The sequence below is a fragment of the Prionailurus viverrinus genome, chromosome A2 (genome assembly GCF_022837055.1).
Source record: "Prionailurus viverrinus isolate Anna chromosome A2, UM_Priviv_1.0, whole genome shotgun sequence".
In the NCBI taxonomy this organism is placed as follows: domain Eukaryota; kingdom Metazoa; phylum Chordata; class Mammalia; order Carnivora; family Felidae; genus Prionailurus; species Prionailurus viverrinus.
Window position 1 is genome coordinate 45,886,449 of NC_062562.1, and position 12,662 is coordinate 45,899,110.

At 42.7% G+C, this 12,662-nt stretch overlaps 1 protein-coding gene across 4 annotated transcripts in view; it reads left to right on the forward strand.

The window, feature by feature from the left end:
• The first annotated feature begins 370 nt into the window (after positions 1-370).
• ITPR1 (inositol 1,4,5-trisphosphate receptor type 1) overlaps positions 371-12,662 on the forward strand; it is a 328,507-nt gene continuing 316,215 nt past the window's right edge. For all 4 annotated transcript variants that reach the window (XM_047850329.1, XM_047850325.1, XM_047850327.1 and 1 more), the window contains exons 1-2: positions 371-528; positions 1,315-1,385. The gene's annotated coding sequence lies outside the window, so the exon portion shown is untranslated. The remainder of the gene's footprint in view (positions 529-1,314; positions 1,386-12,662) is intronic.

Consider the following 12,662-nt stretch of genomic DNA (forward strand, 5'->3'; position numbering starts at 1 on the left):
GGTTGGGGGCGCCCCCCAGGGGTTGCTTTGGGTCTCGGGCTCCAGACCCGGCCAGCTCTCTGGTAAGAGGAGGATTCGAAGCCCGGACGCCCCGCAGGACGCCCCTCCCAGTCCCCGCGCGCTTCTATTCAGAGCCCAGCCCGGAGCCCAAGGGATTCTGGGACTCGTAGTCCTTCCCCGCAGCCCCAGGCGCCGCCACGACCTCGGACTCGGACTACATTGCCCAGGGAGCTTCCCGGCCTATATAAGCTGCCAGGAGCCGCTTCGATGTGCAGTAACCATGTGGATGTGCTGCTGAAGCGTTTCCTCAAGCTCGCTGGGGTGGGAGGAGAGGAGGAGGAGGTGGTGGTGGAGGAGGAGGAGGCAGAGGGTGGAGAGAGAGAAAGCGCACGCCGAGAGGAGGTGTGGGTGTTCCGTTTCCATCCTAACGGAACGAACTCCCTGTTCGCGGACATGGGATTACCCAGCGGCTGCTAACCCCTCTCCTCGCCCTGCTCCCCCAGCCCGGCGTGGCTCCCGGGCACCAAGGTAGCGGCTGGGGCCGGGCAGAGGGCGCGGGGAGTTGGTACTGTCCCCCACCCCGGGCGCAGAAGTTTTTGCCCCGCTCTTGCAGTTCTTGGTGGATTTGCATGCACTTGCATACGTTTGGGGGTTCTTTTACTGAGGGCATTTTTGGGGTGTTCATTTTAGGCTGAAAAAAAAAATCTCTATTCGAGTGACTGGCCTCGAGGGCTACCCATTCTGGACCGGAATGGCATTCCCCCAAATTGGAAACTGTTGCAGCAGCTGCAGGAAATAGTTTTTTTTTTGGGGGGGGGGGTGGCGGGTGTTGGGGGGGTGTCATATGTGAGTCCAATCAAAGAAATAATCTTTTAAAAAATGTAGCCCTCCCTCGACCTGTTTGGTTGGGAGAAAAATGCATGTGGGGGCCTCAGTGGGGAGGGTTTTAAAAAAACGGAAGAAAACCGGGGAGCGCTGAGGGATGAAATGTGGACGAAGCTCACGCCCAATGAGGATGCGGGCTTCGGATACTTGGCCTAGGCTCTGGGAAACAAGTGCTTTGGGATCTGCCAAACACTTCCTTTAGTTCCAGCTTCCCCAGCACGTTCGAAGTTTTTGCGTGCCTAGTCTCACTTGTCAGTTACATACTGGAAATAAGTAAGCGGAGTTACCTAGAATCTTCGTGTCTTGTTTGGGGAAGAGGTGGGTCTCTCCAGGAAGGAGGCTAAAGAAGATGGAAGCTTGCAATTCGAAGCATTTCTGTTGGGGGCCGGCCTTCGTGGTCTTACACTCAGTTTCTTTCTTAATACTTAGGAGCTGACTACAGAGGAGCAGGATTCGCACAGCTGGCGTGTTTGGGCAACAGAGTGCCTGACCTCGGTCAGGTGAGTGTGAAGCCTGAGTGCTGTAGTCAATAATGAATTTTTGTTCGAAGTGTATTTTCTGTCCTCTTCTAAAGAGCCATGGGGATAGGAGTAGGAAAGAAATGGAAACTCCATGGCTTAGTGTCCAAAATTTGTCACTGCCTTTGGTGACAGCTTTAGAGAGCATTTGAGATACAGGGGGCAGTTCTGCCTAGCACTTTTGGCCAAGGCTCAGACTTAAAGCAGTCTGAAAGTTTATGAGAGGAGGGGGGAAAAGCCATTAAATGGAGCAATAAAAGGAATGCCCATTGGTGGCTGAGAATTGAACTTGCCTGGCAGCGTGCTGATGATTTAAATTCTGAAGGAGGCAGTACATTTCATCTGCCAAGATATGTAAGCAAAAATTAACTGCCTCTGTCTTTCAAAAATAGTCACTTTTTTCTTACTGTAACATGTGTTTAATCAGAGTAGGTTGGATTGCAAGAAATGAAAGTGGTTGCTGGCAGTTTGAAAGAATTAGTACTTTGAAAAGGGAAGTTAGTTCTTGAAGCATGAAAGAGTAGTATCCAGTCCTTGACTTGAAGCCACCTGAATGTCAAGGAATCTGATGAGTCCCTCTTGTTTAGGTGCTTATTGTGGGATATGAGTCGAAGGCAGCATTTTTCTGTGAAGACCAGCAGCTCCTCCCCCCTCCTCCCCATGGTCATACTGCTCTTTAAGAAAGGGAGGTTTTAACAGCTGCATGTACAGCCAGCCCATTGCTGCAGATTTGGCCATCACAAGTTTTTTCTTCCAAAATGGTCAGGAACAGGGTAAACAGGTGGAGGTCTGGGTCTCAGCAACTTTTTTAACCTTCTAAATATTTAGCTGTTCCCTGGGCTACAATCTTTGGGTTTTTGAAATTAGAAAATAAAAGGCAGACACTTCATCATAGTAGTATAGTGCTTTTGTTTCCTGTTGATAAGATCCTTAGGAGGGCTGGTGGAGTGGGAAACATTGGCATGTGTGGACTGTAGTTCCTTCTTGGAGTTGTATAGACCTTAATGGCTACCTGGGCACTCAAAAGTCCAGGGAATGGGTTACGTTCCTCTCTTTTGAGCAAGCTCTTGACAAGGGGAAACTGATTCACAGACTCTTCTCCAACTTGTTGCTAAAAATAGCACGGACACATTAAGTACTTGTAAGCCAGATCTAGAGCCATGTATCACAGAAACTCTAAGTCAGGAACAGGTGAAGAAGTGGAGGTGTAGAGAGTGAAAACAATTGCCCAGTAGCTAGTACACAGTAGAGGCAAGATAGAACTCCAGGTTTTGGGACTGCACTGTGTCCGACAAATGCATTTAAGTTGGGTGGGAGAGGTGAGGGAAAAGCTGGAAAAATGGTACTTATTTCTGTTGATGAAATAACTCTTGTGTCCCAGCAGTGACGAATAAATAGTAATACATTGATTTAAGAAGGAAACGATGTAGCTGTAGATGTAGGGATAAGAGTGTGGCTATTTGAGGAGGTGTTAGATGTTACCCTGACTGTGTTTTAGAGAGCTGTGTGCTGAAAGCTGAATGGGGAGAGTAAAAGAAATCAAACCACGAGGAACACTGTTCAGCATTAGGTTCATCTCATAACTGAAATCCATCTTGATCATCTACATCAAGGCATCTGTGCAGGTTAAAAGAATCAGAATTTCTCAGTCTGAATAATTCAGTTTAAATTGCGGTGAGTCTAAACTGTGAAGTATCGGTATGTTTTCATATACTCTTCAGTTTGGTTTGTGGACAGTTGTGTAGAACACTTTTTCATTTCTTTCTTGTGTGTGCATGAGTGTGTGTGTGTGTGTGTGTGTGTGTGTTGAAAGTACAGTCTGTTCTTTAAATAATTCAGAACATAATATACTATCAAGATTTCCTTGTAGCAGGCAGGGAAAGTTCTTCATGCTCTATATGAATTACTCCTGGCTGCCTCTTTAAGTCCATGAAGTTGTTTGGGGTTGACAATATTATCCATTTAACAAAGTGGTGCCTTTTGGAGGGAAATGGCATCCTTTCTTGAGGAATGAGAGATGGAAAGGTTGCTTAGAGGAAAAGAGACAGATGAACCCAACCAGATAAATCTCTTGCCTTTTTCCTCAAAATATTTTCAAGTGAGCAGGACCAGGGTATTAGAGGGAGAGATAGAGAAAGGAATGAAACCTCTAATCCAATGGTATACAACTCGCTGACTTCTAGACAAAAAGAGTCGCATGGCTTTTTAGCTCATTTATAATGATCTTGTGGAAATTCTGATTTCTTTACAAGCAGCTCTTAAAAAACAAAAACGAAACAACAAACACCAAATATGACCACCCGAAAAAAAAAAGACGACAGAAAAATAAAAGTAGGCTTAAAGTTAGGTTCCTAGGTCAAGCTGTCTTGGATATATCTAATTAAGGAGTCTATATAAGGCCATTGTCCCATCTTGTTTAGTGTTGGTTTGATCTTTTAAAATAAAACACATTGGGTTTGCAAGCTCTTTATTAACTGTAAGTGCATGCAATTTTTTTGGTTTACTTTTGTGTTTTTAAGCTTTTGCACTGCTCTTGTAATGAAATCAGTTAAGGCTTGAAGTCAGTGACAGCAACATAATTTTTATGATTCCTACCAATTTTCGTAGTGTCTGTGGTTCTGAGGTAATTGCTAATGAGGATGAGCTGAAAACACCACTAAAACCATCACCTGTGGAGCTAATTCTGTTGAACTATGGCTAGGGTCTTCCCTCAGCTGGACATAGTTAACGACATTTGGTGTGATAAATCTGTGAATTTCTAATACCTGCTAACGTTGATATGATCCAAGTGTTTATTCCTACATTCAACAAATTTCTAGAGCACCTGCTATGTGCTGAGATCTAGGAGTTCTAGGTGCTGGGGGTACAACACTGAAAGTCCTGTGCCCAAGAGGCTTAGATCCTAGTTAGGGGGAAATAGGCATTATAAATAAGCAAACAGGTAGTGAGTGCTATGGAGAAAAAGCCAACTAAAGGGGAGCAGAAAATAACAGATGTTGGTGAGGATCTGGAGCATTTGGAACTTTTGTGCGCTGTTGGTGGGAATGTAAAATAGTGTAGGCAGTGCAGAAGACAGTATGGTGGTTCCTTAAAAAATTAAACAGAATTACCAAATGATCCAACAATTCCACTCCTGGGTACATAACCAAAAGAATTGAAAGCAGAGACTCAACTGATATGTGTACATTCATATTCATAGAATTATTCATAGTAACCAAAAGGTAGAAACAACCCACATGTCCACTGATAAATGAATGGACAAACCAAAAGTGGCATGTCCATATAATGGAATATTATTCAGCCTTAAAAAGGAATGAAATTGTTATATATGCTACAGGATGGGTGAAGGTTGAAAACATTATGCTAGGTGAAATAAGCCATACACATAGGGACAGGTAGAGTGGTGCTTGCCAGGGCCTGGGGAATGGGGAGTTTGTTCAATGGGTACAGAGTTTCATCTGGGAAGATGAAAAAATTCTGGATGTGGATGGCAGTGTTGGTTGCACAACTGTGTGAACGAACTTAATGCCATTGAATTGTACACTTAAAAATGATTAAAATAGTAAATTTTATGTTGTGTATGTGTATTTTACCACGATAAAAATTGACAGCAATAACAACAGTGTAAAGGGGATAAGGAGGTATTAAGTGGGGATTGGGAATCAGGGAAGGGCTCTTTTTTTAAATTTTATTTATTTATTTACTTAAATGTTTATTTTTCAGAGAGAGAGGGAGAAAGAACATGGTGGGGGGGTGGTACAGAGGATCTGAAGTGGGCTCCTCGCTGACAGCAGAGAGCCCGATGGGAAGCCCCAAACTCAAGAACCATGAGATTGTGACCTGAGCCGAAGTCAGGCACTTAACTGACTGAGCCACTCAGGTGCCCATATTTTTAATTTTTTAATGTTTATTTTGAGAGAGAGCATGAGCAGGGGAGGGGAAGAGAGAGGGAGGGAGAAAGAATCCTAAGCAGGCCCTGCGCTGTGAGCGCAGAGCCCAATGTGGGGCTCGAACTCATGAACTGAAAGATCATGACCTGAACTGAAATCAAGAGCCACACACTTAACTGACTGAGCCACCCAGGCACCCCGGAAAGTGCTCTTTAATATGGTGCATTTGAGCAGAGATCTGAAGGAAGGGAGGTTAGCCAGTAGGTATCTGAGGGGAAAGGACATTCCAAAGAGCTAGAGCGAAAGTGCAAAGGCCCTAAGTTGGGAAAAGGTTCGACAGGTTAGGGAAAGGAAGGAGGCTAAGTTGGTTGCAGCTAAGGGAGAGTGCTAGCCCTTCAGATGGGAGAGGGATTCCAGGTCAGATCCTGCAGGCACCAAGGTTTTGCAGGTAAGCAATGGTTTATTTCCCTGAGGATTTCTTAACTTTCTCAGAACTCTACATGTGGTTCTCAGCATCCCTGAGCTACCTTGTACTTTCTGAAGAGACTGGTGAGGCTGGCAAGATCACTTACCAGTTTGGAACTTGATTGGGGGTGGGGGGTAAAACCTAGATGTCTTGTTAGTCACATGACTTACTTTGGATTATAATCCCCTGTAGTTGGAAGGGAATCTTCTTGGATAAATAGATGAACCTGCAGTTGGTTTGGATAAGAATTTTAAGAATCTCATGATATTCTGTAGTTTTTTTCAACAGAAACCTTGTGTACTTTGCCACCACCCTCCAGTCTGTCAGGTCTCATTTTAAGGAATTACACAAGGAGAATTTACGTTCTGCTGTCTAGCATCATCCTTGGGGAATATGAACTTCCAAATAAGTAATTCTCTCTGATAAGTGAAGGGGATCCCTTCATGTGTACAAATTTATAACATACATATCTGGTGATACTTACTGCATAAGATGCACATATTCAATTAGCAAAAACAAGCCAGGCATCCATAATCCCATTCAAGATGAGGGTTCCAGACCCCTGCATGTATACATAAGTAAAAATTATGTGTATAATATCATTAAAAAGGACTCATGCCGTCCTCAAGTTTTGTTCCTTGCTGGTTTCACTCTATCCTGAACAGCTATCTTGTTAATCAATAGACACCCGTGTTTTCATTTTTATGACGGTATCTGTACCTTTGATGTGATTGCATTTGGGTGGTGACAGGTATGGAATCACTAGGGGAAAACATCATTCAGATTTCATCACCATCATAGAATCCAGGTTTTCTCTCTCAGTTTATACTGGTTTTTAAGAAAACTAAATGGAAGGTAAAGCACTATTCCAAAGTTAGCTGGGTCATTACAGGGATAAAGCTTAGTAATGATTTATTTCAATACAGAATCTCTTATTCTTCAGAGTAACCTTCACTGTAGATAATTGGAAACACATAGAACAGTGAGATCTTAGTAGTATCATGAACCCCTCTTTACTTATCACCTGTCTGCACAGTTACCAATTCATGACCATTCTGTTTTCACCTGCATTCTGATACACGCGTCTTGGGTGAGTTGGGAACAAATCCCTGATACCAGTTCATCTGTATTTTATTTTATTTATGTTTATTTATTTATTTTGAGAGAGAGCAAGAGAGCGAGCGTGTGCGTGAGCACAAACAGGGAAGGAGCAGAGAGAGACAATCCCAAACAGGCCCTGTACTGTCAGCGCAGAGCCCAGTGTGGGCTCGATCTCACAAACCATGAGATCATGACCTGAGCCAAAGCCAAGAGTCGGGTGCTTAAGTGACTGAATCACCCAGGCTCCATCTGTATTTTAGTATGTAGCTCTAGCATAGGGATTTAAAAACAAAAACAAAAAAACAACAACATAATACTGTGACCCATCACAGGGAGAAAAAGACATATTTTTTAATGGAGTCTGTGTTCTCCTTTTATGTTTATGTACATACATACAACATATATTACACAGGTGCATATATACACACATGCTTACAATATATACACACAATAATAATATATATGTATATTTAACCGTTTGTTTGAATCAGGATCCAAATAAGGTCAATAGATTACAAATGGTTGATGTGTCTTTTAATCTATGTTTTCTCTACACCTCTTCTTCTCCATGCATTTTATGGTTATTATTGAGGAAATGGGGTGATTTATTTTCCCATACTTAAGATTTTGCTGACTGTGTCAGAGTGGTATAGTTAAACATGTACCTGTGTTCCCTGTGTATTATGCTATCTGGTGCTTAAATGTAGAGGCTTGATCAGAATCAGGGTTATTGTTGTTGTTGGCTACTTATATTTTTTTGAACTTCATTCAGGGAAGTATATGATATGTCTGGATATGCCTTATGATATTAGGAACCATTGATGTTCATTGCCTTAATCCATTAGTTTGTTAGGACTTGTCAAACTCCTGTTTTTCATTCTTCATTCATTAGCTGAACTATTTTATAATTTTTTTTTTTTTTTTTCAACATTTATTTATTTTTGGGACAGAGAGAGACAGAGCATGAATGGGGGAGGGGCAGAGAGAGAGGGAGACACAGAATCAGAAACAGGCTCCAGGCTCTGAGCCATCAGCCCAGAGCCTGACGCGGGGCTCGAACTCACGGGCCGCGAGATCGTGACCTGGCTGAAGTCGGACGCTTAACCGACTGCGCCACCCAGGCGCCCCTGAACTATTTTATAAAAAGAAATTTTCCTCCACTAAGTTTTTTTGTTCTCTGTATTTTACTAGTTTTCAAAAATAACAAGTCGTTTCCTTACCATCATACATGGCAATGGTTCTCAACATGGTAACCCTGGGGACATTTTTGGTGGTCACAGCTAGGAAGAGGGTGCTGCTGGCCTAGAGGCGAGGGTGCTGATAAACAGCCTACAATACATTGCATAGCCATGTGCAGCCCAGAATTCTCCCTTTCGCAGTTAACAGCAGTGCAACTATTGAGAAACCCTTGTACCAAGATGACCAGTGGGTGTTTATTTTGGTTACTATCTTTGTGAACTTGTGAATTTAAGCATAATTTATATCTCTTTTTGTGTAGCTATCCTTCTTGATCAGAGTGCTCATTTTTGCTCAGCAAGAGAGAGGCTTTTGAAGTTGGTTCAAAAACACAACTGTAGTAGTCTTTGATAGCTTGCTTGCTTTCAATATGAGAGAATGTTCCAGGCCCATATTCTATATTTCTTGCCCCAGGCCTGGAATCAGTCTTTTCTCCAAGGAGCTATAGTTCTTTTGAGTGGGAAATGGTGTTCAGAGACCTCTGCTCAGGGCCAGATAGGTATTCTTATTTTCCTCATACAGGTCAGAAAAGAAAGCAGAATGAAGAAAACTTAAAACCTAAATATTTTCAATGAAGGTATTTCCAAAGCATAGTTAACACATCTTTGCCTTTTTAAAAAGGATTCTGAAGGTACTCCTAACTTTGCACTTTGGTATCAGTTTTAACCTTAGTGTACTGGTGCTCAGGTAACAATAGTACTCCCTAGATTGGTAGGAATGTTACTGTTCTGTATCCATGTTCTTCATACTGTATGGCAACCCACTATGAGATCCTGAAATCAGTTTAGTGGGCCTCCTTTAGCAGTTTTTTTTTTTTAACTTTATTTATTTAGAGAGAAGGAGAGAGAGAACACAAGCGAGGGAAGTGCAGAGAGAGGGAGACAGAGAATCTTAAGCAGGCTCTACGCTGTCAGCACAGAGCGTGACCTGGGGCTTGAACTCAGGATCTATGAGATCATGACCTTAGCCGAAATCAAGAGTCAGATGCTTAACCAACTGAGCCACCCAGGTGCCCCTCCATCAGTGTATGTGTGTATACATATATACACATACATATGTGTGTGTGTGTGTGTGTGTGTGTGTGTGTGTATATATATATATATTTTTTTTAATGAAGTCGAGTAAATTAGAAAAACATCAAAGTGTATTGTATGGATACTTAGAAGGACATCCCCCCCCCCCCCATTCTCTCTGTCTCTCATACAGAGTGAACAGTGGGTTGTATTTCTTACTGTGGGTTTCAGTCAAAAATTTGAAAAACATTGCTCTACGTCTTTATTCCTCCATTTGTGGTCACCAGACCATTATCTTTGCCTTCAACAGTGAGCTTGTTAGAAATGTAGACTCTCAGGCCCCACCCCAGACCCAGTGAATCAGAACCTGCATTTTAGCACAATCCCCAGGGGGGATTCATGCACACTCGAAAGTGTGAGAACCTCTATACTTAACCCCCAGTGTTTTTTCAGTGTTGTCTTATTTTTATGGTTATTTTTTCCTGGCTTGTTCTCACCTGTTGGAACTGACCTTTGTACTTGTCCTTAGTGGCCTTTTCATTCTCAATCAAGTGGAAGGTAGGCTAAGTCACCACTGAAGGTGAGCATGAAGGTCTGGCAGGACTGTCTCTGACAAAACTGGAAGCATTTGTTCTTACACTTGGGGGACTCTCTTATTGGCAGCAGTTTCAGATAGAAATGATACGTGTGAAACCTACTTAGGGTTGGGAGGTCACAGGTAGGAACAAGGCTGCATTTAACATGCTGTTTTCAGACACTTCTGAAAAACTGAGCAACTTAGGTTTTATAATGTTGTGTGACCCAGCAAATTAGCAGAACTTCTGGGCTGCTTATATGGTTGCTTATCAGATATAGATGAACGTAAGAAGAAACATCACTGACCTCCAAGTTCTTTGCTGTTTGTCTGTGTTTCACTAGGAACTTTATTTGGGAAGTGACTTTGTTTTGCAAAAACAGTTTCAAGACTTAACCATGCACGTATTTCTTTCTTTCTTTTTTTTTTTTTTTAACATTTATTTATTTTGAGAGCATGAGATGTGAATGGGCAGAGAGAGAGACAGAGAGAGAAAGAGACGGAGAATCCCAAGTGGGCTCCACACTGCCAGTGCAGAGCCTGATATGGGGCTCGAACTCATGAACTGCAAGATCATGACCTGAGCTGAAGAGTCGGGGTGTTTAAACTGGCCACCCAGGTGCCCTCCATGCACATATTTCAGAATAGAAAAAGCTGATACAGTACCTAGACTTAAGGACATTCATTTATTTGCTTTGGTGCATCTGTGCCTGTGACTATGTCCCCATCCCTGCCCTGTCTATATCCACCTTGCCAAATACTACCCAAATGCTTCCTCTTCTGGGAAGCCTTTCCTGATAATTTGAAAATCTTTGTTATTTGAAACTCCATGGCGCTTTAAATCTATTTTCCTCACGGGCCTTTTTGATTTTTAACCTAAAAATGCACCTGAGAGATAGTGTCCACAAGAGATTTGTTGAAAGAAGTTATGTATCTCCATGTTATATCTCCCTTGGAAGAATGTAGGCTGCTTGTCAGAAGAATCTAATCATTTGTAAGCTTCTCCTGATTAAATATTTCTGAAATTGGTGGTTTGCTTTGAAAAGCCTCTTTTGCTGTGGAGAGCAAAGTGAGGACTGTGCAGAAATGTATTAAGTGGTTCCTTTTGATAGCTTTTGAGATGTTGCTCAGAACAGTTCTTGGGTGGGCATTGGGCTTGGGAAACTGTTGAGTGTTAATAAAAGGGAGTGAAGGTAATAATCAGGGAGGGAAGCACAGTTGCTCTGAGGCTGTAATGGTATCGCCCTGCCGAACCACAGGATGGAGGCTCCGCAGGACTGGGTACTGACTGCCTCTTGAGTAGGGGCTAAACATGTAACATCTGTGCTTCTGTTTCCTCCTCTGTAGAATAGGTATAAAAATACCTGCTTTGGGCCATTGCTGCCAAGTCAAATGTTTGCAAAAAGTCTCAGAGATTAAAAAAAGAAAGAAAACAACAACAAAGCCTGTGTCCCTAGAGGAATGGTTCTCAACCAATGGGGTGATTTTGCCCTGTGGGGACTTGTGGCAATGTCTGGAGACTTTTTTGTCACAGCTGAGGGAAAGTGGGTGCTACTGGCATTTAGCAGGTAGAGGTCAGGGATGTCACTAAACATCCTGCAATACACATGATATGTCCTCCACAACAAGGAATTATCTGCACTAAAATGTAGCCCTCAGTAGCCCTGAGGTTGAGAAACTGTCCTAGACTGATTTTTCCCAGACTAATTGAGACACTGCTCTCTCTCTGAGGATGTTCATCAAATCTGATTTGTTGGTTTTTGTTTTTTGTTTTTTATTATTTTTATTATTATTTTGGTGGTTCAGGTTGTGAGCAGAGTGGCGTCTCTTCAGGCTGGGGATGACTTTAACTTTTTAATAAAATAAATACCACCCTTCCCCTCTTCCCCTAGGTACTGGCTTTGGTTTCTGGAGCCCTGTGATCTATTTGCTTTGTTGTTGTTTTTTAATGTATGTTTATTTTTGAGAGAGAGAGAGCGTGTGAGCACGGGACGGGCAGAGAGAGGGAGACAGAATCTGAAGCAGGCTCTGGGCTCTGAGCTGTCAACACAGAGCCTGATGTGGGGCTCCAACTCACAAACCCTTGAGATGATGACCTGAGTCTAAGTCGGATGCTTAACCACCTGAGGCACCCTGGTGCCCCTATGGTCTATTAGCTTTGGTAGTACACGGCTGTGTGACCTACAAGAAGTCACTCAGGTTTATTGTTGTTTGCTTTTTCCGCCTATAAAATGAGGAATTTCAGCTAGATGATCTCTACCCACCAAATAGAAAATTTTCTGACTGCCAACTTTGAGCTTTTGATTGGCTTTTCTTATATTGGCCTGGGAGAATAGGAAACTTGAGAGCACGTGTCAGAATTGACATCTTTGCTGAAAAATAGCCATGTAGATAATGTACCTTTTTCAAGCATAGGCTATTTAGTGGGCATGTTTGTGAAAAGGCACATAGGTTTATCTTTGTGTGCGTGTGTTTATCTCTTGTGTGTCTAATGAGCAACATTTAAATTAGAGAATTGCTCTGAACTGCTGATTTACAACTGCTCTTTCTGAGATTGTCATAGAGGGCCCTGCTTAAAGTTGAAACTTCTGAGTTGGTGACTTCCTTTGGGACTGTCTGAAAACGAAAGCAGAATGCAATTTTGTATCCTCCGAGAGAAGTGCTTTTTGCAATAGAATAAGTGGTCTCCTGATGGGACACTGCATTTCTGAGGACAATCTGATTAGCCACTAATAGGACCGGAAGGCAAGCAGGGGGCTGCACAAACATGTGTATGGTGGGGTGTGGGGAGCTGCCGGCCGGTGTCCACCTCAGAAATACCGTGTTTCTGCTCCTCGTTTCACAAGAAAGATGATATCGTCAAGTCTTTGCTCAAAGGAAGTTCCAAAATTAACTGTGAGAGTGCCCAGTTACAGAAGAGACCGTGTAAAAGAGCGCCTCTTTCCTTGTCTTGGAAAAGTCCACTGTGAGTGTGGTAGG